The sequence below is a fragment of the Tasmannia lanceolata genome, unplaced genomic scaffold (genome assembly GCF_043159265.1).
Source record: "Tasmannia lanceolata isolate RefF3 unplaced genomic scaffold, GAP_Taslan_0.1 ptg000015l, whole genome shotgun sequence".
NCBI classification, from domain to species: Eukaryota; Viridiplantae; Streptophyta; class Magnoliopsida; order Canellales; family Winteraceae; genus Tasmannia; species Tasmannia lanceolata.
Window position 1 is genome coordinate 41,703,894 of NW_027518692.1, and position 9,789 is coordinate 41,713,682.

Here is a 9,789-nt window from a genome sequence, read left to right on the forward strand (position 1 = left end):
TTGGTTCATGGAATTTTACTGAAGAGGAAATGATACTTCCCACCCCTTTTGTTTGTCTTTTCTTGCAAATGATTAATCAGACAAAATAAATGGAGTGGAAGTATCACTTATTCTAGACTCAATAATGGTTATTTGGAGACTTTATTCGGCAAGTATTTGAAGAACCCTTCACTTTTGGGGAAGGAATTGCTACGTGGCCAACTCTCTCTCTCTCTCCCTTTTTCTCTACTTTTGGGGGAAATGAATGGCTACGTGGCCAACAGATCCTATCTCTCTTTTTTTGGCGGGCAAGAATGGCTACGTGGCAACAGTATCTGGGCCCATGTTATTTAAAACGATTGGTTTAGATTCATTTAATTATTTTATAGTAATTTTTTCATAGATTTTGAATAGGGAAATGATTTCTGCGCTCAAGTGTTTTTATAAACATGAGCTCCACTTGTCTGTCGTGTAGTATTTAAAGGGATGTCAAGAGGATATTACGGTTCTCAAAAGGCTCTTAAAGCCCTTTAAATGCTACACGACAAACAAGTGGGCACATGTTTATAAAAACATTGCAGCGCTGAAATCATTTCCCTTTTGAATATCATTATAACTAAAATTTTCTCTGGCTAAATACCTTAAAGATGAAAATTTTATTTATAGAAAACCTCAAGTTTTTAAGCTTTGGCCCTATTTTTACCTCATAAAAATTGGAAAATGATATATCCACCCCTTTTGATCACCAGAACACCCCCTGTCAGTGTATCAATGACTAAAAAGGAGCTGTTGTACTTTTGTCAGTGTATCAATGACTAAAATGGCCCTTGATTGCCACAAACACCGACAGGGGGTGTTCCCAGTGATCAAAAGGGGCGGATATATCACTTCCCTAAAAATTTAGCCATAAGCAAGTTATTTTTTACATGAATAAATGTTGGCCTAGTTGGAAAAGTTTGGTGTCCATATGACAATACCCCAAGTTATTTAGCCATAAGCAAGTTATAATATATACTAAACAGTCTAAATGTGTTCTACCCTGAGGGTTGGGAGACCTTAGGCGGAAGGCCTTGAGGGACCTGTTGAACTAAGTTCTTGTACTGATCGACCAGTGTCGTCATTTGTTGAAAAAGAGTCCGAATTTGCTCGGGCGTAGGAGCCGAGGCGGGAGTTGACTGAGCAGGGCCTGGCTCCGCAGCTGCCGGAGGAATGACGACCCGCGAGGCGAGTCATTCTCCCCGAGTTGCTTGTCGTGGTGTTGTTCGGACTGCCCGAGCAGGAGGTGCTCGGGTACTCTTTCGTCCTGCCATTTTTCATGAGACTTAGAACGGCTTTTTGTTCGCGGTCCCACGATGACGCCAATCTGTTACGCCCGGAATTGGTAATAGATAAGGCAGTGACGAAGGAACTGACTTGGCGAGTCCTGATTGCTGAACTGATTAAAAGGTTACGACCTGCACAGTGGAACACGAGGTTAGAAGGCCAACCCGAAGTCGTTGCTCCGGACGGGCCCTTCGACACTCAAGTCAGTGATGGGTACAACTGAGCATATCAAAGCTATGAACAGTGATTTTTTGGGATTCGAGTCCTTTACCTTGTCTTTATAAGGGCTATTTATAGTGAGACTTTGAGTGTTAGTTTGTTCATTTACCCTTTTAGGATAGGTGTCGTCCTGTTATTGGTTCAAATTATGCCCATGTTTCATTACCCTCGGACAGGTGTTGGCCCAAGGTTGGGTGAGGTGAATACATGATTCCGTCTTTGGTTTGGTGCAATGACCGTGATACCCTTTAGGGAATGAGGGCTTTAGGGCTTTGCCCTAGTGCCATGTGTCGTATGATGATTGGGGCTGTTCTGAATACCCCATCAGATATTATTCCACCAAAAAGGCCCATCATTTTGCATTATCTTGATGTAGTTTTCGATGGGGCCTGCATTCTGTAACCATCAGAATACATGAATGGTGGGCCCACAAAAATGAATGGTGGGCCCACAAAAATGAATGGTGCTGATTATCATGCTGACGTACAGGCTGTTGTGTCATTGCTTCTCATGAGGTTCTTATTGAATTGCTTCTCATGTTATAATTCCCTTTATGTTTGTCCTAAATTGAATGATCTTAAGAATTTATATATAGGACAAACTTGTCTAAGTAGAATAGCCAATCCCACGAACAACTTATCCAAGGATTTATATCTTCACGGAGAGCAGCCTCATTTACGGGGATACCATACTTTTAGAGGCCCAACGTATTGTATCCAATTAACAAGACAGGGCACTCGGATATTTAGGGATACTTCAATGATATTTTTAGGGAAATGATATATCCGCCCCTTTTGATGACCAGGAACACCCCCTGTCAGTGCATCATTGACTAAAGAGAGGCTGTTGTACTTTTGTCAGAAGAATTCAATGCCCCTGATTGCCACAAACACTGACAGGAGGTGTTCCTGGTGATCAAAAGGGGCGGATATATCACTTCCCTATTTTTATTGATCAAATAACTGTCTTGTTTTAAGCATATGCTTCTAAATTACAACTATAACTTTATTATTAATTTCATCTTCTAAATTAAATTCAATTAAATTTGATGGTATATTATTTACAAGTGTCGTGTCTCTTGTCTCCTGACATGAGATGTTTTATGATATCTGTGTCCTATATTCTGTAAAATGCCGAGTTATAACATCGTTTGTGTTTCTATGCGTATCTAGGTATCATATGACGAAACATGTCACCTCTGTGGTGGTTTCTAAATGTAAAACCACCAGGCGAGAGTACAAAAGGCAAAAGCAGCTTAGAAATTGCTTGAAACATCTACGTAGTGTCTTTGCCATACATTAAACTAGAAAAAAAAGGCACATAATGATGCGCACAAGAGAGCGACAATCCCCTAGGGCTGCAACTCGGGTCGGGCGGGTCGGGTTTTGAAGAACCCAACCCTACCCGAGAAATATCTTGGGTCGGGTTGGGTCAGGTTTTTTTTTCGGAAAACCCACGATTCCCAAACATGGCCCTACCCATGATAAATCTCGGGTCAGGTCAGGTCTTTTTACGTTGACGCAATTTTTTAAGGAAAACTCTTGTTTGGCAAGGCAACTCAACTCATAGAAGTAGAAAAACTCAAGCATGGCAAACTCTTTACATTAACTAATAATTAGTCCAAAGAGAATAAATTGATGGATTACCAAATGAAAATGATTATACTCATATGAGATAAACAACAAACTATTTAGTGCATTAACTATTTAGTTGAAACTTGAAACCCTAGAGCTACAGGGGGAAACGAACAGAAGATGGAAAGAGCCCCTGTGATTGCGTGCGCGAGTGAGTTTTGCTTTTAAGTTTTCACTTTTAAAGTAACAAACTTTTACAAGAAAAAAAATACATACTATAACTTAAGTGACTCGGGTCGGGTCGGGCTCCTTCAAACCTGGCTCGACCCGAGATTGATGCGGGCTTTTGGATCGGAGACCCGGCTCGACCCGAAATCCGATAAACATGAACCCAACCCAAGCTATTTTCGCGTAGGGTCAATGCGGGTCGGGTAAAACCCGACCCAAGTTGCAGCCCTACATTCCCCTCACAACTTAGGAAATTGAATTTAATTAGACCACTATAAAGTAGTAGGGCTCCACTTTATATATATATATATATATATATAGGCAAATAATATCAGCAAAACCATGTTTTGATAATAGGCCCGAACTCACCTTGTCGCATATCTTTTTATCTAATGTCAAAGGCTACTGACAGCTTTTTAGAAATTGTATAAACTAAAAATAATATTAAAGTACAATTTTGATTAACATCTCAGCTGTTCTAGTCCCTAAGACATCATATCTAGCATCCCTTAAGCAAAAAATAATAATAATAAGAAGAAGAAGAATCAATATTAACATTTCTTTAAAGTAAATGATGAATTAATTTTTACCCGGTTTGAAAAACTCAGGGGCACAGCAGCCAAAAGTGCCCAAGCGATCAGTCAATACATAGGATCGATTTCCAGTCGGCCCATCCATTGCCAACCCAAAATCAGAAATTTTTGCCGTATAGTCCTGCAATATGGATGAAATGCAATTTCAATGACCCAAAAACACAGCATCATTCAAAACAAATAAAAAGACCCAAAACACCTTACTCACTGCCCATGTGCAATGTTATAATGCATTTAACAAATAGTTAGCGCAAAAACTATGTATGGAAATATCTCTTTAAACCAACACAAAAGCCTCACATACTGAATCAAGGAGGACGTCGGATGACTTGCAGTCCCTAAAAATTACTTGTGGCACTTGTCTGTGCAAAAAAGCAAGCCCCTTTGCAATTCCAAGAGCAATTTTCATTCTTGTAACCCAAGAAAGTGGGAAAGTGGGGGCTGATCTCTACCACCTGTGGAAACAAATCCATTAAATTGAGAATGATACTACACTTGATTAGAAAAAAAAACCCAGTACAATTTATGCTGCATTTACGGTTGAAGAGGTGGCTATCGAGGCTATGGTTCGGCATATATTCATAGACCAAGAGCCGGTCAATGTTCTCCTCACAATACCCGATAAGCTTCACGATATTGGGATGTTGAAGATGACGTAAATATTTAACCTCGGCCTGTCCAAAGTCCAAACATTGAGAACAAGTTACACACATTCAAGCGTATGTTTTTTTTTTTTTTTTTTTCTTGAATGGTAAAATCAAGCCTATGTTAACAGAGACAGAGAACCTGTGTTTGCTTGATAATTTAAATGAAACAAAGGTATTTTATTACCATCCACTCCTCCTTCTGTCTTTCGATTTGTTGTTCATCGCTTATATTCATTTTTTTGACGGCAACATCTAGTCTCAGTCCTGTAGTTATTCGTGTCCCGTCCATCTCTTGTATTTGGCCTTTGTACACACATCCGAAGCGTCCTTCTCCTAGCCGGTCACGAAAGTTTCCGGTTGCAGCCCTAAGCTCATCATAGGTGAAATTTCTAAATTCAAAAGAGTCAAGTATTCTTTGAAGTGGCGTTGGCAAATCAAGGTCACTCGTCGACCCCATTGCTTGTCTGGATTCCAACGCTGAAAAATCTCTGATGTTAGACAGTGGAATCCATCCAAAATGGTATCTCTTTTAAACTCTTTTCTTTTCAGAAACCCAATTTATTCATACTGATGTATAAACATAGAAGAGCATTGATAGTAATAAAATTTTGTGACCATTTCTTAATGATGATGATGGTTACGACAAAAATGGACTTCAATAATACATTTCCACCATCTATTTGTTTTGGAAAGATGCCAAAACATGTCGATGGCAGCATTTTCGCTGTGAATCAACTCATGATCCCAAGATTGCACTTACAAACTTTTTTTTAGCAAGATTTGATTTTTAAATGCAATGTAATAGAGGCTCAAGAACAAACAATGCAAGCAAAGTTCATGAACAAGAGCATGATCTAACAAAGATTATTCCACAGAAGGAGGGTCAATCGAGATCCAAAAGGTCAGAGGTGATTGAAAATATCATGCCAACATCAATATTGGAAGATATCTATTTGTCTTAAAAATTGGCAAGCTCGCCCATAACCATTTATGGGGATTTTTATTGTAAATTTTTAAAACCACAAGAGAGTCCGACTTTAAATGAAACAAGACCCAACCCTAACAAAAACCAAGCTCTCCAAGAACTACAACGGGATTCAAGAACATGCAAGAAAGAGCATGACATCCAAAAAAAAGAAACATACAAGCTCCAATAATCTCCAACTGCAAATGATGATTAGAAATGGTGTAAAAACCATAAAATAAATTCAAACTATCAGACAAATGAGAAAACTATAGCTCTACCATCACTGAAATAGGATTCAAGAACATGCAAGAAAGAACACAAAAGCCACAACAATAAAGATTGAAAGAAGAACCAAATACCATCGATGAGACCATAAAATCATTAACCCATCACATATAAGAGATCCACAGAAATATATACCCATGATAACAAGATTCAAGAACAAGCAAGAAAGAACTCAAGAATCACCAACTATAACTATACTTTTCTCAACAGATGATACTAATCAAATGCAGATCAAGTTAGCAAACAAAAACAAAAAAAACAAAAACAAAAAACAAACAGCAAAACATTAAAAGGATACAAGAAATGCAGCAAGATTAAAAAAAAAAACTCACATTAATCCACAAAAACCACCATCCATTAGAGATTAATCAAGAATTTTCATCAATAAATATAAAAAGAATTAAAGGAACATACTATAACTCTAATACAAATTCAGTACATCTAGTCTATCTTGCAGATGAGAAGCAGAGAAACACAAAATCTCTAAGAAAGACCATGAAAATAAAATCCGAACCCTTATATTTTCTGTCTTTGGAAGAAACCATGGAATGAAAAGTACCTGGAGTTTCCTTCATGTTTTCTTGTGCTTCTCCTTCATCATCACCTTCGGTTCTCTGTCTCTTGAAACATTTCCCAATCCCCATTGTTGAAATTGTGAGAAGAGGAGAGACACCAAAACACAATATAGGATTCTTTCGCTCAAAATACGTTCTATCTCGTTTTCCCTTGCATATACGTTTATAATAAAAGGCTTCTGGGTCGAGCGTAAAAGGACAGAAATAGCCCCGTTCTTTCTTGGTCCATGAAATTTTACTAAAAGGAAATGATATTTCCAGCCTCTTTCTTTGGCCTTTTTCTTGAAAATGACTTTAGTTTTAGTTGAAAAGATACAAGAAATGGAGTGGAAATATCACTAATTCTAGACAAGATAATGGTAAGTTTGAAGTATTTGGAGAATGGGATTTGCTAGGGACCATTGCAGAAGGCATTTCGCAGCTGGGATGTTGCATGTGAGAGCAGCCACTCAAGCCCAGATGTTGTCTTATTCATTTAATTCATCAGAATCATGCAACAGTCCAACCGCGAAATGCCTTCTGCTATGGTCCCTAGCAAATCCCTCTGGGGAATTTATGCTCAAAATATTGCTTATATATATTCACCCTTCCACTTTCTGGGGAAAAATGGCCACGTGGCCAACACTCTCTCTCTCTATCTCTCTCTGGTGGGCCCCATGTTATGTAAAACCTTATAAATGGTATAGATTCTTTTAACTATTTCATAGCTTGTACATGCAAATTTTTAACTATTTCATAGCCCCATGGTATCTGCTACTTTCTTGCTAACGGAAAGAAGGGCGAGAAATCAGAAAACGACAGCTGGTCCGCTTCTTCTCTCGTCTTTCATCTACAATTTTGAAGAAATCCCGGATTCTAAAATCCGCGTATCCAAATGGCCCTTAAGTTTTTATGCTTTGGCCATATTTTTACCCCATTTTTCCTCATAAAAATTTAGACATAAAAGCAAGTTATTTTTTAGGGATTTTTAACAGTTAGTCTCTGCTTTGCAAAATTATTGCTAAACAGTCCTCAAGAATTTCATATTTGTTAATTACTCCCTACTTTTAGAAAATAATTTAACCACATCCACCAAATCATGCTATGATGGGGTGGAGCACAACATTTTATTACCATGCCTAGCATGAGTGGCCGAGTGGGCCCACCATTCTACACCTCATGTTTTGATATGGTGGGCCCACCATCTCCACCCATACCCAAGCATAGGGTGGGGTCTACCATTTTACATCTCATGTTACTAATGTGATGAGGCCAACGTTTTACACCTCAATGTTTTTTATGGGATGGGGCTTGCAATTTTACAACTCAAGTTTTGGTGGGTGGGGCCCACCACTCTACGCAAACCTATGCATAGGGTGGAGCCCACCAATTTACCCCTAATGTTACCATCTATATCCAAGCCTATGCATTAGGGTGGGCTCACCATTTTACGCCTCATGTTTTGATGGTACGGCCCCCATCATTTTACAACCATGGACCTGTAGGATTGCCAGAATTTTCTGGAAAAGTTTTGAAAGAAAAAATATTACTAAAATTTCCTACTTTTCAAGACACGGAAAAAGTTTTGAACCAGCCCTCTACAATTTTTACTTCCATGCACCTTCACTTTGTGATAATATCACTCTAAATTAACCTTAATCATATCATATCTACTTAAATTGTGAAAAGAATTTTTTTTTCCCTTTACAAAATGTTTTTATTGCAATCCAAAAAAGGAACATGCCACTTTCTCTGTGGGAGATGATAAATTCGTACCCCTGTGGGATTACTCGCTCCCCTTTAACGTCGACGCTTGTTGACGTCAATTCACGTCAAAGGTGGTTTGACGCTTGTTGACGTCAATTCACATTACAGGGGTGCGAGTAATCCTACAGGGGTGCGAATTTATCATCTCCCTTTCTCTGTCTGTTCATACAGCTCAAATTAGGAGGAATGATCGATCTTATTGTAATACAATGTCCCGACTACAGCATAACGGCCCCACCTTTGTTTGATCTGAACCGTCTCTTTGATAACCTTTGCTTTGAATGTCTGCTATCCTAAAATCAGCTAAAAAAAAGCTCAATCCTGGCATGAATATGGACCGTCAAAAACTACATATACAAAACACACAAGATACAACTTGATGGAGATTGCAGGCTCCCGCTTCAGACCTAATCTAGATAGGGGTGGACATGGTTCCGGTTCGAACCGAGGAACCGAACCGAACCGGCACATATGGTTCGGTTCGGTTCGGCTCCATTTCTATATGGTTCGGTTCCGGTTCCGAAATCCGGGAACCGGTGCAAATTCGGTTCGGTTCTGGGTTTGGGATTCCGGAACCGAAAACAGAACCGAAAACCGACCCTCACCTTTAATCCTTAAGTTCCATACCTCCTCATTTGATAAAATCACCCCACGTCCATTTTAATTCACCCCCTTATAAGTTTTAATTCATGCAGGGGATGGAAATATCATTTCCACGAGATTTTATAGGGTGTGGGGTGTGGCCCTAAAATCTAGTATTTTCAAAAAAGTAATGTACGGCCCACTTCATAGGAATATCCAAACCGTTCATTTTCTGTTTTTTCATGCCTTAATCAAATGTAAAATGACGACCCAAAACAATAAATATCACCCAGGCTGTTACTAGCCCACTACTATTACCGTTACTATGGTTTGCACCTTGTCGCATGACACATGTAGATGTTTAGCAGAATGGACATCTACAAACACTAAGCAGGGGTTACAGGGCCATTGGTGAAGGTTGGGTAAACCCAGAACCGAACCGAACCGAACCGAACCGAACCGATTATATATGGTTCTGGTTCGGTTCGGTTCCATACATATATGGTTCGGTTCTGGTTCCAATTTTAGGGAACCGATTATATATGGTTCGGTTCTGGGTTTAGCCCAAAACCGAACCGAACCATGTCCACCCCTAATTCTAGATGCGGTTCCATCCGTGGGGCCCAGTAGGGACATTTTGGACCTTTTGGAATTTTTATTTTTATTTTATGTTATTTTTTTCCAGTTGCCTATATATTGATTTTTAGTTGTTTTTGCTGTAATAACATTGATTACATATTTCTTTTCTCTTATATTTCTTCTCTTCTCTATTTCTCTTTTTTCCCTGTACTTTTCTTCTCTTCTTCTCCTTTTCTTCTCTTCTTCTCCTATTCTACGCTTTCTTCTTTTTCTCTTCTCCATGCCTGCATTACGACCACAAGAAATCCACATCACTGGATGTTATGATTCCGCAATTAAAGTTATTTTTGGGCCATAAGAAATCCAAAGCAAACAGTATCAAATGAACGGTTCAGATCAATCAAAGGTGGGACCCAATGTGGGCATCACATCATATTACAATAAGGTCGATCGCGACCTATTCATCCTTTAATTAGATGTCAAAGACTGTTA